The sequence below is a fragment of the Jaculus jaculus genome, chromosome 1 (assembly GCF_020740685.1).
Source record: "Jaculus jaculus isolate mJacJac1 chromosome 1, mJacJac1.mat.Y.cur, whole genome shotgun sequence".
Lineage (NCBI taxonomy): Eukaryota > Metazoa > Chordata > Mammalia > Rodentia > Dipodidae > Jaculus > Jaculus jaculus.
In genome coordinates, this window is record NC_059102.1 from 36,728,887 (window position 1) to 36,746,466 (window position 17,580).

The 17,580-nt window shown below is 37.4% G+C and overlaps 1 protein-coding gene across 2 annotated transcripts in view; it reads left to right on the forward strand.

Moving 5' to 3' along the window:
* Window positions 1-17,580, forward strand: part of Hpse2 (heparanase 2 (inactive)) — an 814,466-nt gene that overhangs the window by 73,436 nt on the left and 723,450 nt on the right. The gene's annotated exons all lie outside the window — the stretch shown is intronic.

Sequence of the window (17,580 nt, forward strand, 5' to 3'; positions counted from 1 at the left end):
GACTGGAATGACCTTTTAACAAGTCAGAAGTGTGTATTTTCCTTTGTTTATGATCTAGAAAACATGGCATATCTGATAGTCTATGAACATCTCATACTTATTTTTGTGAACTTTTAAGTTAGGAAAATTTTAACTTTTTTTTTTTTACCAGCTTCCTGGCATTTCACCAGGAATTGCTGACTGACAACCAAATTGTTTTGCTTTTGAAAAAGCACAAGATTCTTCCAAGTTTTCATCTTGTACCTGGTTGGAAAACCCAACAGCATGAGATGAAAGCCAGATTTAAATGTGGCTTTGGTGAGCAGAGAAGAGGATTATGGATCTTATAAGTACAGGCCCTGCTTTTGCTCTTTGATAGGTCATTAAGGAGGGATAATGATTTATGGCAAATGCTTGTACTTCCCTAAATTGGCTAGTATAACTGAGTTTAAGTTTAGATCTTTGGGAAGAACATAGATTTTTCTCCAGGATTCTTCAGAGTACCTCATGATGTACACTTGCATATATATTTACCTTTTTCCAATTTAGTGATTGGAAATGAAATATTTTTATTCTACTTTTTTCTAATATTTTTAGACTAGTATCAGAGGGTCACACACTGTATTTTTTTATGTGGCATACAAAGGACTTAGAGTAATTCTAACCCTAAACTGTGGATCCAGAGTATGGCTTGAAGGCATATTATCTTTAGAAACACAAGAGTTCTATTGAGTTCAGTGGAATTTTTCTAATTCTCAGTAACATAATCCCTTTGGATGTTTATTCACAGTTCAAACTGTTGAAATCAACATTGTCAACTTTTACCCTGACAACTTGCTTACTTTCCACTAAACAAACTTATCCTAGAGAAGAGCCTCTTTCCTGCTCTTATTTCTCCCAAGCTGCTTCAAAGAGTCCTCAGGCATTTTCCACATTTTTCACCCATAACCCAGTACAGAGGTGGTACCTTATAGTAGACAGAGCATTTGGTGTGCCCTAGTTTGTTTACATGAAAGTTCAAAAGGTTTTATTTAGTTCCAGGTGTTGGGAAAAGATGGAGTAATTTCAGTTTAGCACCAATGATAAAACTATTTTAATGTCCTTTAACTAAGTCTTTGATTTTACACAGTGTGGTTTTCTAATTGTTATGAAGTTTAATCCTTGATTTCTTGTATAAATCATAAGAACATGGTCTCCAGATAGCTAAACATAATATTTAAACATAACTAAACTAAGTTTTGTAAATATTTCCCTTTTCAGTGATGAATGTATATTGCTAAGGAGGGTGAGGTTGAAGGGGCATAGTCCTCTCAAATGAAGTGACTTTCTACACCAACGAATTCAGAACACCTACCCCAGGAATTCTATTTGGTTATATAGTCTACTTATTTTTTTAAAAAAATATATATGCATATACATGTATATAAATATAATATAAAATAATATATGTATATGCATATATGTATTTGAGAGAGACAGAGAGAGAGAAAGAGACAGAGGTAGAAAGAGAGAGAGAGAGATACAGAGAGAGAGAAAATGGACATATCAGGGCCTCCAGCCACTGCAAACGAACTCCAGATGCATGCACCACCTTGTGTATCTGGCTTAAGGAGTCCTGAGGAATCGAACCTGGGTCCTTTGGCTTTGCAGGCAAGTGCCTTAACCATTAATCCATCTCTTCAGCCTCTAATTATTTTTATAACTCTAGACTAATACATGAACTATTTATAATGAAAGTATTTATGTGGAAATATTATGGGAAAACTGGGTCACTAAATTCTGAGCGAGAAAAAGAGAAAGAGAACTTTTTCTCACCCTCCCCAGTTATCTACAAAATTTTATGTTTATGAATAGCAGTATAATATTTACTAACTTATAATATTATAGTATAATAATTACTTATTGTTAAGTTTGCAGTATATTCTTTTATGAAGATAAGACAACAAAGATTCTGTAGAGTAAAAAAAATAATGTGTTTAAAGTGTGATGTTCAAAATATAGATTCCACTTTACAAGCAAGAACTCATTTTTAGGTGATATTATTATGAGACATTGAGGAGAGAGGTATTGATGGCTTCATAACACACATTTCAGTTGATCCCTTTTAAACAATCACTTCTCAGATGAGGGCAAATTTTACTATAGATTTGAATGTCTTCTAACCATTACTTATTAAGAAGAAACAACTTCTGGCCCTACATATAACCCATTTAATGCAACAAATATGCAAAACAATTCCTTATTACATTGTATTTTTAATGTTTTCTTCATATTATTTTAATGCCTTTGGGTTTGTCTTCATGTTCTTATATGAATTATTTACATGGCGTTGGAAATAATACCTCACCAAAACTCGAGGGTTTCTGAAACAAGCACTTAAGGTTATTAGTAGGTGATGGAGTAATTCTAATAGTGCACCAATTACAGAGTTACTTTAAATGATGAAAATTCTGAAGTTTTCTTAGATGAGAGTTGTCTGTCACTGGGTATAACAGTAAAGGGATAACAAATGAGAGGGAGAATTGATTAGGAGCTTTTAAGAAAGAACAGAGATGTCTTACACTGCTTTGTGCTCTCATGATTCTTAATATAGTATTGCTATATAAATGTGCTGAAAATATTTGTTCTATACATAAAGATGAATTAATTTGAAGACTACTTCTTAAGGAATAATTTTCCTTCACTTCCTTTATTTTCTTCCCCCTTTAAAGGTGTAGTTTATTTTATTTATTTATTTATTTTTGGTTTTTCAAGGTAGGGTCTCACTGTAGCTCAGGCTGACCTGGAATTTACTCTGCATTCTCAGGGTGGCATCAAACTCAGTGATCCTCCTACCTTTGCCTCCCAAGTGCTGGAATTAAAGGCATGTTGCACCACACCCGGCTAAGTTTATTTATTTATTTTTAATTTAGACACACCTTTTTGTTTTCTTTTTATTTTAGTCAGGGTCTCACTGTAGCCCATGCTGACCTGGAACTCACTATATAGTCCAGGCTAGCCTTGAACACACGGTAATCCTACCTTTAGTATTAGTCACCACACCTAGCTTAAAGTAAAGCTGCTAAAAACTTAATTGTGCTATGAAGTCATCTAGCCAATCTCTGCATATAAACAGCTCAAAACTGTGCATTCATTATAAATGAATAGCATTACTCTAAAAACTTTCCAGTTATTGCTCTATAAGGAGTTTTATTGTGTCATTGGCTTGACTTTTTTGGCTTTGTACCACATTCTTTAATCATTAGACTCTTGAAGTAATGTGGGATTTGTATGATTGGCTTTCCTGTATTATTGTGGCAAATGAGTGGAGTAAAATTTTATACTTCCTTGTTTTAGCCCGTCCTGTGAACATCAACTAAGGAAAATGAAGAACTCAAATTAGTGGGACAAGACCAGTTAGCCCTATGTCCACAAAACATAATGACTAGAGCTGATTTTTTTAGTTAATTCTATACTGGCCAAGAAAGCACAAGAATCTTTTTTGATTTGAATTTTCTCTCTGTAGCAACTATCTTGATTACATCAATTCAGAGATCTTGTCTTCAGTTTTTACTGTTATTTAACAATCTTCTGTGCCATTAATTTGGTAATTTGGTGGAAGTTTAAAATAATGTGTGATTACTAATTTTAACTATGGTTCAAAATCAGTGTTGTAGTTTGAAAATATTTTTTTCTTTATTAGTTATGTATATACTCAGTGTGTAAAGAGCTCATGTTAGCACCATTCTTACCCTCATCCCTGTCCCCCACCCTCTAAAGGGACCTTCCTCATTGGGGATACCATTGATCTCCATGGGGATTATGGGTTGTGTAGCCATCAGTTATGGGGAAGAGTGTGTAATGTCGCAACTTGTGGCTCTAACAATCTTTCCACCCCATGTTTCATGAATTTCTCTGAGTCATGTTGGGTTCATTTTAGGTCTACTTCAGTGATGAGGTCTTGGGAGCCTCTGTGTCTCTCGATCTCTGGTTTGATAGGAGTTGAGTACTCTCTGTATCTATCTCCTTCACCCTTGTGCTGATACCAGGATCACCAAGAAAGCAGCCCTCTTGCTCATTTCCCCAATTACTCTATGGTTTCAGCTGGTAAGGTGAGATGGGCTGATTCTCTCCTCAGGTTCTGAGTCCATCTTAAAAAGAGTAGCAGATTCTCTAATGGAGAGTGAAATCAGCACCAAATACATGGGATAACCTTTATTAGAGAGAATTTAATAGGTGTAGGCCCACTGTAGCCCAGGATTTGTGGCAGATTGATATTGGATTGAGAACTTGTTATTTGGATATGATTCTGACTTGTTTCCCAGTGTCAGCTATGGGTCTCTTCCATTTTTCATACCAACAGCATATGGTGTCGTTAGCAGTAGGGTCTTACCATTAACCTTTGTTGGATAATCAAGTGCTCTGACAGAAGTCTGTCTCCTTTTGGGAAACCTTGCAGGTCTCTGTAATCAACAGCTCATTGTGGATATTAACTGCATCCTGGTACTTGGTGTTACAGTTCAACACCAAGGAGAAAGAAGGAATAAAAAGATAGATAATATAAAAGAGAAAGAGAGAAGAAAAAAGAGAGAAAAGAGATGGATAGATAGATAGATAGATAGATAGATAGAGAGATAGAGAGATAGAGAGAGAGAGAGAGAGAGAGAGACAGGAGAAAATTGAGGTTAGTCTTCATCATACCCTCTCCAGGGCCCATTGATTCAGGTGTTCCCTTTAAGGACCAGATGAAGGTTCAACCTTTTAGTCTGTCTTTTAAGATATACGTTTTTAGAATATCACTTCCATTTGGGTCCAGTTTTGTGTCCTCCCCCCTTACCCTCCCCTTCAGCCTTACCCTCCCTATTGTCCAGTCCTCAATATGCCTTTAGGTATGTTAGCATCTTGGGCTGATCTAGGTTAGGAGCCACAGATGAGTGAGAACCATGTGATGATTGTTTCTGTGATTGGGTGAGTTCTATGAGACTGATCTGTTCCAAGTTGGACCATTTTTCTACAAATTTCATTGTGCCATTTTTTTTTCTTACTTCAACGTAGAATTCCATCATGTAGATATACCACATCTTGGTTATCCATTTGTCTAATGATGGGCATCTGGGTTGATTTCAGTTCTTAGCCATTATGAATTGATGAGCTATAAACATGGTTGAACAAATATTTCTGAACTGAGGCATGGAGCTCTTAGGGTAAATGCCCAGTAAGGGAATAACTGGGTCTGTTGGTAACTCTATAGTCAACATTTTTAGGTGCCTCCATATTGCTTTCCATAGTGGTTGTACCGTCTTTTACGTTCCCACCAACAGTGAATGAGGGTTACTTTTTCTCCACATCCTCACCAACATTTGTTTTCATTTGATTTTTTAATGTTTACTAACCTTACTGGGATAAGGTGGAATATCATAGTTGTTTTAATTTGCATTTCCCTGATGGTTAGGAATATTGAACATTTTCATAAGTGTGTGTGTGCCATTTGTATTTCTTCCCCTGAAAACTCCCTGTTCAGTTCTTTTCCCTGCTTTGTGACTGGGCTGTTTGATTTTTTATTGGTTAGGGTTTTGAGTGTTTTGTAGATTCCACAAATTAGGCCTCTGTCAGTTGTATAGTCGGCAGATTTTTTTCTCCCACTCTGTGGGTAGTCTATTGGCTCTGTTTATTTTATGTTTCTCTGTGAAAAACTTTTCATCTTCATGAGTTCCCAATGGTTGAGTGAATCCTGAGCTACTGGGATTTTGTTCTGGAAGTCTTTTTCTATTCCTATGTCATGGAAAGTTTCTTCTATTTTTTCATCTACTAATAGCAGAGTTTCTGGTCTTCTATTGAGGTATTTGGTCCATTTGGACTTGACTTTTGAGCATGGTGAGATGTGTGGATCTAGTTTCGTTTTCCTACATATGGCTATCCAGTTTGTCCAGAAAAATTTGTTGAAGATGCTGCCTTTTTTACACTCTACATTGTTAGGCCCTTTGTCAAATATCAAGTAGCTGTAGTTACTTGACGCAAAGTCTGGATCCTCTATTCTGTTCCATCGGTCTATAATCCAGTTCTTATGTCAATATAATGTTATTTTTTACTATGGCTTTGTAATGTAGCTTTAGATCGGGTATGGTTATGCCTCCAGAGGTGTTTCTTTTGCTGAGGATATGCTTGGATATCCGAGGCCTTCTGCCATTCCATACCAATTTTCAGATCATTTTTTTTCTGTCTCTTTGAAGAAAAATGTTGGAATTTGGGCTGGAGAGATGGCTTAGCGGTTAAGCGCTTACCTGTGAAGCCTAAGGACCCCGGTTCGAGGCTCGGTTCCCCAGGTCCCACGTTAGCTATGATGCACAAGGGGCGCATACATCTGGAGTTCGTTTGCAGAGGCTGGAAGCCCTGGCGCGCCCATTCTCTCCCTCTCCCTCTATCTGTCTTTCTCTCTGTGTCTGTCTCTCTCAAATAAATAAATAAAAAAAATTAAAAAAAAATGTTGGAATTTTTATTGGTATTACATTAAATCTGTATGACTTTTGGTAAGATTGCCATTTTCACAATGTTAATTTTGTGTATCTAGGATCATGGGAGGTCTTTTCATCTTCTCAAGTCCTCCTCAATTACTTTCCTGAGAATTTTTATGATTTTTTATATAAGTCTTTAACATCCTTGGTTAATGTTATTCCAAGGTATTTTATTTTATTTTTTTGCTATTGAAAATGAGACAGTGTTGCAAATTTCTTTCTCTGTATTTTTGTCTTTTGCATATAGAAAGGCTACTGATTTTTGTGCATTGATTTTGTATCCTGCTACTTTGCTGAAGGATTTAATCATCTTTAAGAGTTTTGTGATGGAGGTTCTCAGGTCACATATGTACAGAATCATGTTGTCTGCAAATAGGGCTAACTTAACTTCTTCCTTTCCAATTTGTATTCCTTTTATTTCTTTATCCTGTCTTATTGCTTGAGCTAGGACTTCTAGTACTACGTTGAAAATCAGAGGTGAAAGTAGACACGCCTGTCTTGTTCCTGATCTTGATGGTAATTCCTTCAGTCTCTCCCCAGTAAGTATTATTTGGGCATTAGGCAATTTATATATAGCCTTTATTATGTTGAGATATAAACTGTTCATGCCTATTCTTTCTAAAGTTTTGATCATGAAGTGATGCTGTATTTTGTTGAAGGCCTTTTCTGCATCTATTGAAATGATCATGTGGTTTTTGTGTTTAAATTTATTTATGTGATATATTACATTGACAGATTTTCATATGTTGAACCAACCTGCATTCCTGGGATAAAGCCTACTTGATCAAGTTGGATAATGCTTTTGATGTGCGGTTGAATTTGGTTTGTGAGGATTTTGTTTAGGATCTTTGAGTCTAATTTCATCAGGGAATTAGGCCTATAGTTTTCTTGTAATGTCTCTTTGGTTTTGGTATTATGGTGATACTAGCTTCATAAAAGGAGTGGGAGCTTTCCTTGTTCTCAGATTATGTCGTACAGTTGAGAAAAATTGGATTCAGTTCTTCCATGAAGGTTTGATAGAATTCAGCAGAGAAGCCATCTGGTCCTGAACTCTTCTTTTGGGGGAGATTTTTGATTACCTTTTCAATCTTGATGGGTGTGATAGGCTTGTTTAGGAGATTAATCTATTCTGAGTTTAGCTTTGCTAGCTGGTATGTATCCAGGAATTCATTCATTTCCTCCATATTATCCATTTTTGTGAAGTAGAGGTTTTTGAAATAAGTCCTGATAATTCTTCCAATTTCATTTATGTCTATTGTGATCTCTCTTTCTTCATTTCTAACTTAATTTGATGCATCTCTCTCTTTTTGGTTTTTTGCTTGATCAAATTGTCTAGGTGTTTATCAATATTGTTTGTTTTCTCAAAGAACTACCTCTTTGTTTCATAAATTTTCTTGTTTTTCCAATGCCTTTAGGTGGATGGCAAGGTTCTGATTTGTGATCTCTCTGTCTTTGTTATGAAGATATTTAATGCTATGAATTTTCCCCTAAGGACTGCCTTTATTATGTCCTGTAAGTTTTGGTATGATGTGTTCTTATTGTAATTCAATTCTAGAAATTTTGTAATATCAATTTTTATTTCATCCACTACCCATTTAAACGTGTGTTGTTCAATCTCCAGGAGCTGGTGGGATTCCTGGAACATCTCTTGTTAATTTCTAACATTATAGCATGGTGTTCTGAGATCATGCAGGAAGTTATGTTGATTTTCCTATATATATGGAGACAGGTTTTATGACCTAGTATATGATATGTTTTAGAGAAGGTTCCATGGTCTGCTGAGAAGAATGTGCATTCTGTAGATTTTGGGTAGAATGTTCTGTAGATATCCTTTAGGTCTAACTGATCTATGGTGTTGTTGAACTCTCTTACTTCCCTATTGATTTTCTGCTTGGATGATCTATCTATTGCTGATAGTGGAGTATTGAAGTCCCTGGCTATAGTGGTATTGGTGTTTATTTCTGTTTTGTTTTCAAGTAGGTTTTGTTTTATGAATTATAGTGCACCTGTGTTTGGTGGTGGCCTTTGTCTTATTTTATTACTTTTGGCTTGAAGTCTATTTTATCTGATATTAGTATAGCAACATCTGCTTGATGAATTTGGGAGCTCCCATGTTAGGTACATATATGTTTAGGATTGTAATGTCCTCCTGTTGGAGTGTGCCCTTAATCAATATAAAGTGACCTTCATTATCTTTCTTGACTAATGTTGGACTGAAGTCTACCTTGTCAGATATTAGGATAGCAACCCCTGCTTGTTTTCTAGGCCCATTTGCTTGAAACACTGTTTTCCAACCTTTCATCCTAAGATAACGTTTATCCTTTGTAGAAAGGTGAATTTCTTGGAGACAACAAATTGTAGGATCATGCTTTTTAAACCAGTCTGCAAACCTATGTCTTTTGGTTGGGGCATTGAGGCTGTTGATATTAAGAGATATTATTGAAAGGTGTGTATTTATGTTTGCCATTTTTTTTTGTGTGTGTATGTGGTTCTGGTTCTACCTTTGCTCTCTTATGTTAACTAGTATTTGAGTATTGCTTGTTTTTACCAGGTTCCTTATATGTGCGTTTTTCCTTTTCTTTGGCATGGAGGATTCTATCAAGTATTTTCTGTAGAGCTGGTTTTGTATTCAAATACTCCTTTAACCTGCTTTTGTCATGGAATGTCCTTATTTCTCCATCTATTTGAATGGATAACTTTGCAGGATAAAGTAACCTTGGTTGACAGTTGTTATCTTTCAGAACTTGGAATATATCACTCCAAGCCCTTCTGGCTTTTAAAGTTTGTGTTGAGTAATCTGCTGTAATCCTGATGGGCTTGCCTTTGTAGGTGACTTGATTTTTCTCTCTAACTGCTTTCAATAATTTTTCTTTAGTTTGTGTGTTTTGTAGTTTGATTATGATATGGGGAGGAGAGGTTCTTTCCAGGTTTTGTCTGGCTGGTGTTCTAAAGGCTTCCTGTATCTGCATTGGCACCTAGTTCCCAATTTGGGGGAAGTTTTCTTCTGTGATTTTGTTGAAGACACCTACTATGCCTTTGGAGTGATATTCTCCTTCTACTAGGCCCTGAATTCTTATGATTTGATCTTTTCCTAGTGTCCCGAATATCTTGAAGTTCCCACTCATACTTTTCTGTAAGTTTGTCTTTCTCTTTGTTGGAATGTATTAGATCTGCCACCTGGTCTTCTTTCTAGCTTAGATATTCTGTCCTCTCCTTCATCCATTCTACTGGTGAGATTTTCTACAGAGTTTTATATTTCATTAACTGTGTTCTTCATTGCTAGTAATTCTGACTTGTTTTTCTTTATTATTTCTATTTCCTTATTTATGTCTATTAGTGCCTTCTTTATTTCATTAAATTGGTGTCCTGCATCTTCTTTGATTTCCTCTTTGATTTCTTCTTTGATTCCTTTGATTTGTTCTTCAACGTCTTTGAACATATTTACAATCATTCTTTTGAAATCTTTCTCAGGCATTTCCTCTATCGTTCTCACTGGAGGTCATTCCTGATGCATTAATACTTTTAGGTGGATTTATATTGTCTTGCTTCTTAGTGTTTCTTGTATTATAATGTATATATTTTTGCATGTTGGATTAAGTTAATGCTTGGATTTTCTAGCTAGCTGGGTATTCTTAGCTGTTTCAATTGATTTGATATTATATATCTTCAGGGTAGGAACTTAAGGTGTTAGGTGTGGCTCTTAAGATTCTCAGAGTATCTACAAAAGTGTTCCTAGGGGTTGAGTTTCCCTGCTATGGGAGTATTCAAGTAGGCTAAGTGGAATAAAATGCAGGTAGATTCTGAAAGTTAACTAAACACTGTACACATTCAATCAAAAACAGCACCGGGTATTTATGCAAGACTAGTTATTATAACAACCAGATCCTCTATCAACAAAGAGGTTAAGATTTCTGGTCTGTTGAGGGATCCAAGTCAGTTTGTGACCAAGTGAGACCCTTCTCTGGTGCAATCCCAGTTACCTTGGATGATTTTTGTCTTAGTCAAGTTGCTGGCTGGATCATTGGGCTGATGTTCTGATTTCTGGAGCTGGGCACTGGCTTTTCCTGTGGGGCAAACCAAGCCTGGCAACTGTGGCCCTGCAGAATGGCACCCCTGGTGCTGGAACCACTACTGCCACTGCTGAAGCTGCCGCTGCTGGAGCCGCTGCTGCCGCCACTGAAGCTGCTGTTGCTGCCACTACTGGATCTGCCGCTGCTGGGGCCGCTCTTGCTGGTGCTGGAGCTGCTAATGTTGCTGCTGGACTCTGCTCCTTTTTGGGTCCCACTGTTAGCTCAAGTTGGCGTGGCTGGGTCTCGGGACCACTGCTCTGTTTGCTGGTGCTGGGCACAGGCGGTGGGGGAGGGGAGGGAGCCAGTGCTGCTCTAGTTCTCTTGCTGTTCCATGTGTTCTTCTACCTTGTGATCTGCTCCTCCATTGTTCACTGCTGCTCTCCCTTCACGTTTCTAGAGTTTGTGGAGAGCTCCAGTGTTAGTGGAAGCTCCCTTCTCCTGGCTTTTCCTGTGGCTTGAGCTGAGCCTGGTGGCTTTCTGGTGTGCCACGGTCAGCGGACCTGCCGGTGCCACTTTTGCCGTCCTGTGCAGGCTCTGGATGCTCTGGATCTCTTCTACTTCTCCACTGCTGTTTCAACTTCCTATACACCCCACGTTTTATTAAAGTGTGTATTTTGCTGAGTTATTTTGGTCTCCCCCCCCGGCTGCTTTGGTGTGGTACCTGTGCTGCCATCTTAACCTGAAGTCTCTGCTTGTTTCTTATTTCCGTTTGCTTGGAATATCATTTTCCACCCTTTCACCTTGAGGAGGTGTCTGTCTTTAGTGGTAAGCTGGGTCTCTTGGATACAGCAGATTTAGGGGGTCTAATTTTCTGATTTACCATGTTAGCTTATGTCTCTTGATGGCTGAATTAAGGCCATTAATGTTTAGGGCAAGAATTGTGAGGTTTGATTTAATCCCTGCCATATTGTGATGGTTTATGTGGTTTTGTATTTTCCTGGGCTTTATAATTTTTTGCACCTTCTCTGAGTGTGGTTATTGTGATGTGCTTCTTGTAGGCACTTGAGGTTGGTTATTGGATTCTTCTGTGTGGAGAATTCCCTGAAGTACTCTCTATAGGTTTGGCTTTGTGTTCATATAGGTTAGAGCTGACTTTTATGATGGAAAGTTTTTCTTCCACCATCTATTATGAGGGATACTTTTGCTAGGTGGAGTTTGGGTTGGAAGCCATAGCTTCTTGGACTTTGTAATGTCCCATTCCAGGCCCTTCTGGCTTCAGGGTTTCCATTGAGAAGTTTGAAGTAATTTTGATGGAGTTACCTTTATATGTAATGTGTTGTTTCTCCCTAGCTGCTTTTAGGACTTTCTCTTTGTTATTGATGTTTAGAATCTTAATGATAATACATCTTGGAGAATTTCTACTTTGTTATAGTCTGTTTAGCGTTCTGGTAGCTTCTTGTAACTTGATAGGACTTTCTTTTGAGATGTTGTGGAAGTTTTCTTTGATTATTTTGTTGAATAAACTGTTCATGCCTTGGGTCTGAATTTCTTCACCTTCTGGTATTCCCATGGTCCTAATGTTGGGACATTTAAGAGTATCCCACAGTTCCCTCATTTCTGTTCACAAAAATTTTGAATTTATCCAAATTTTTGGACTCACAAACTGTTTCTTTTGTTTTGTTTTCCAGTTCTGAATCTCTATCCTCCACATGACTGATTCTATTCTTGAGAGCTTCTATAGATATTTGGAGTTGTTCAATTTGGTTTGTATTTTCTATTGCCTTTTTATATATAGTATCCATCCCTCTGTTCAGTTCACTTCTCATGTCATTTTCTGATTTTCTTAACGCTTCTTGGAATTCACCTTGCATTTATTTATGTCTTCATTGAGCTTAGCCAGCTGATTATTGAGGTCCTCTTTTTTTTCACTCTCCTTCAGGACATTTAACTATCTTTGGAACACTTCTTGTTTTGTTTTTTTTTTTTTTTTCCTATTAGGTCCAATCTAGTGAGGACAACATTCATACATTTATTGGGCCTTTGTTGATTTTCTGCAGGTTCTGCTATTTGCTTGGCCCAGGCACATAGCTTGTGTCTTCATTTTGGGGTTCTGATCCTGTTGTCTCTTTTTCTTGATTGTAGACTTACATTGTGGGGCTGTGAAACCTTGTTTGATTTACTTCCATTTGATTTTTCATGTTATTCATTTGCGCTGTGGTCTGCCCATCACAGTGTAGGAATCTTATTTAATTCAGGAGGAAGCTACAGTTTACCCTTGAAGTGTATTCAGTACACATTCCCTTGTATGTTTGACTAGATTAGGTTTCTGATGGCAATGGGGCCTGTCTGCGCAGAGTGGAGGAGTCCCAGAGGCTCTGGTATGGGTGGAAGGCCTGGTAGAGGGGCTCATTGGTCAGTGGTTTGGGGTATGGGATTGCGTGGTCAGGTGACCTGATGGGTTAGGGGGTAGGTGGTAGGATTGGGACTAAGCAGTCTGGTGTTGCAGCAAGGTGGGGAAGGAGAGGATGGGACTGTATAGTTCTGTGATGCTGCAGGGTGAGGGGATGGGACACGGGTTCTTCTGGCACCATAAAGCAGGGGGTGGATAGGACTGCTGGGTCCTATGACATGCATATGGGGGTGTTGTAGTCGCAGTAGCAGGAAGGGGGAAGAGGGAAAAAGGGGGAGTGCTTTCCAGCTGGACTGGGTCTGTGTAGCCTGCAGCTAGTGCAGGAGGACCTGGTCCATGCATAGTGGGTGGCAGCTAGGATGGTCGTAAAAGCCAACAGAGGGAGGAAGGAATGTAAGCTGACTGGCTTGGGCCCAATAGCCTGTGGGTAGTGTAGGAGGAATCTGGTAGCCCAGCGCTAGGAGTGCTTGAGGGGTCTGGGCGACTGCTGGACTACCTGAGAGCATGGGAATCAGCAGATTTCCTACTTTGCTTTGCCATGCCCTCCCACTGGAGGTCTTCTAGGACCTGTAGATCCTAAGGCCCCCATCAATCTCGCCTTTCCTTCCCAGTGACGTGAGGCAAGGTTATTTAGTTGCCATCTTGACTGGAAGTCTGAAAATATTGTTCCATTTTTTAAGTGGCTCCTGTAGCATCTCACTAGAGTGAGTTTATTATCATGTTTTTAGATCCATCCACTTTCATATTTTACTCATTCATTATTCTTTCTATTATTTTCTCTGCTTATGTGTAATGAAGAAGCCTTATATTTGCTTATTTATGTCTGTTGGGGAGCAAGAAATCTAAAAAATTACCTTGATTTAATTTGTAGCAATATTTATCAAGTACATACTGCATTTTACTATTTTATGCTTCTGCTCATAATATGTACTATGCACACTTTAGTGTACTCCATTATCACACTTCCTGTGCCATTTCCCAGTCACTTGTCCCCTGTCACCAAACCAGGCCACAGTGAATCTGCATACTTATGGCTTGGCTTATATGCTCCAAGCTGATCATTCATCATCTGAATGTCATGACTAAAAGTTTTTGGGACAGTGGAATCAGATGATGACTGATTGACCTTAATATTTCTGATTCTAACTTTATCTCATACTTTCTTTCCTTTTTTTTTCCCCTGAGGCAGGCCCAACAGACTGGCCTTTTTTAATAAGAAAGAGAGAGAGAGAGAGGATTAGTGCACTAGGGCTTCCAGCCACTGCAATGGAACTCTAAACATGTGCACCCTCTTGTATGTATGTGCAACCTTGCATGCTTCCATCACTTTGTGTGTCTGGCTTACCTGGGACCTGGAGTAGAATATTAGGCCTCAGGTTCCACAGGCAAGTGCCTTAACTGCTAAGCCATCTCTCCAGCCCATAATTTATTTAACTTCTTTCTCATAATTAAATGTTACAAGGTAAGAAAAAAAAAACTGGAGGGCATTCTGTCATTCAAATTTTTCATTGCTAAATGTTTAATTAAACATGAAGAGTTGTGAGCATGTGGCTGGTTTTATAAGGCAAATGTCTTTCTTCTCCCTTTCTATTTGATACAGAGAAAATTTCCCTCAAATGCAGATGTTTCTTACTTTATCTGAGGAAGTACTTTTAAAAATTAAGTTTTCTACCCAGTTGTAAAAGTAATGCATGCCACTAAGGAAACCACAAAAAATCTCTGTATCTAGAGGTAACAAATCAATGCAGTCCCCTGTATCTACAAGTTTATATCCACAGAGTCAACCAACTGAAGATTGAAAATATTAAAAGAATACTGTGCCTGTGCTGAAACATGTATAGAGGTTTTTCTTGGCATTATTCTCTAAACAACATAATGTCACTGTTTTATACCATTTATAATTCGTCAAGGATTTTAGCATATTGGTAAACCTTTCATTACTATAATAAAGTGCATGACATTAAGCAATTATGAAGGAAAGAAGTTTATTGAGTTTTTGGTTCTGGAGGTTTAACGCCCAAGTTATATAATGTAGGCTGTGTTCGAAGAACCATTCCTTGCTTGGTTCACATCACAGTGGCTAGCAATGGGACACACATAACGAAGTGGGAAGATTACTTACGGAGCCAGGAAACAGAAAGAAGTTGGTCAGGCAAGGCTTGCTGCATTTATCAAATTAATCCTTTTTCAGAATAGGATCCTAGTAGCTTAAGGATCTTGCATTAGACTCCACTTCGAAAAGTTCTAACACATCTCAACATTGATCCCCAATAGTTCTTTAACAAATGCACACCTGGAGATACATGAATCATAGTAGTGAGTAATTAGAGATGCTCTAAAATATGCAGAACATTGTGCATCATTGGCATGCAAATATTATGCCATTTTATATGAGATGAGTCTTCACAAATTTTGGATTCCTCGGGGAACCCTAATCCTTCATGATTACTAAGGGGCAACTCTACATGTAGCTGTGTGTGTGTAAAGCATTTGTGGTGTGTATGTGTGGATATGTGTAATATGTATGTGTGCGTGTGAGTTGTGTGTGCACTTGTGGAAGCCAGAGGAAAACTTTGAGTGCCCTTCTTTATTGCATGGGAGGCAGAGACAGATGATCCCCAAGACATTTTAGGTACAGCCCAGTGAGAGAGTCCTGGGTTTAAGTGAGAAACCCTGCCTCAGTAAATAAGGTGGAAAGCAATAGAGGAAGACACTCAGCATCACCCTTTGGCCTCCACATGCATAGTTGCATATACATACAACCTCACATGCACCCACACACATGTGAACACACATATAAACATGCATACAAACACACACATACACATACAAAAAACCTGAGAAAATAAAATTTACATTTTGGATTTGCAAAGCACAAGTCAAAAAAATAATTCTGTGGAAAGCCTCACTAATAAAATAGATCAAGTAGAAGACAGATTATCAGAGCTTGAAGACACACAGGCAGACAATGAAAAAGATAGTAAGAAAGTGTAACTGAAGCCTATAAGACTCTTATGAGAATAGTATCCAGTAACATACTATTCAAAGACAAAACCTACAAATCATTGATATAGGAGAGGGAAGAGAAACTCAAAGGCATACGAAACATTAAATAAAATCATAGAAGGAAATTCAACAAATCTTGGGAAAGATTATTAGGGAGAATTTGGGATGCAAAACAGACAAGAAAAGTCCTTGTCCATGTTATATTATAGTTTAAACACTAAGTAAACAACAATGAAAAACTACTGAAAGGTGCAAGAAAGAAGCAGCTAGTAGCATAAAGGCAACACCATCGTAGTTATGCAAAATTCCTCATAGAAAATTTGAAAGTCAAGAGGGCAAAGGTTGATGAAATTTACGACTTAAAAGATGATAACTTCCAACACAGATAACTATATTCAGCAAAACTATCCTTCATAAGCAGAGAAACAAAGACTGTCTAGGATAAACACAAACTAAAGTAATTTATGACCACTAAGCCAAGGCTACAAAACATGTTTGATGGAATCATATATACAGAAGAGAAAGATAAACACTTCTGTAAAACCACAGGAAAGAACAGTCTGTACTAGAATGGTAAAAAAGTGAGGATTAGAAGAGTATCGGACACTACAAAAACAACAAAATGACAGGAGTGGATACAAACTTTTCAGCAATAACTCTGAATGTTAACAGCCTCAATTCTCTAATCAAATGACACAGACTAGCAGATTGGATTTTTAAAAAAATCAGGGCCAGTCTATCTGTTGCCTATAAAAACTGCATCTTACTGGCAATGACCAACAAAGCTTTAGGATGAAAGCTGGAAAAGGACATTCCAAGCTAACGGAACTAGAAGAGCAAGCAGGTGTAGGAGTACTGATATCTGACTTTAAAATTAGAAAAATAAAGGTCACTTCATATAAAGCAATCCATCAAGATACTACAATTTAGAAAATATATGCATACAATATCAGTGTACCCAATTTCATAAAATAAAAATTACTAGATGTAAAGATTCAAATTCACCTCAACATAATAACTACCAATAAATGGGCTAATGAGGTAAACAACTCCTCAGTTTTCAAAAAATAAAATACAAATATAATAAATATATGAGAAAACTGTTCACCATATTTATCCATAAAGGAAATGCAAATTAAAACTATTCTATAATTTAAGAAAATAAATAATAAATGCTAGTGATGATGCAGGGGTAAAAAGAAACCCTTAATACATTTTGGTGGGGATATAAATTAGTACAAACCAAGTGAGATCAATATGGAGATTCTTCAAAAAATTAACAGTGTAACTACCACGTTGTCTACCTCTATTATTTCTGGGAATATATCTAAAGAACTTGTAAATAACAGAGGTAACTCTGCACCCATGTTTATAAAAGCACTATTCACAATAGTCAAGTTATTGAACCTGCCTAGGTGTTAGTCAATAGATGTGTATAAAAATGTGTTAGTCAACAGATGTGTATAAAAATGTGTGGGGGCATATATATATATATACACACACACATACACATACATATACACACACATACATACATACATATATATACACACAAATATCACATCTCTTATTTTTGGATATAATGTTTTTTAATATATACAAAACTTCACTTCATACATATGACATGAAGGCAGAAGGGAGGTGATGGAGAAAAAATACAATGAGGGGTCAAAGAAAGAAAGGA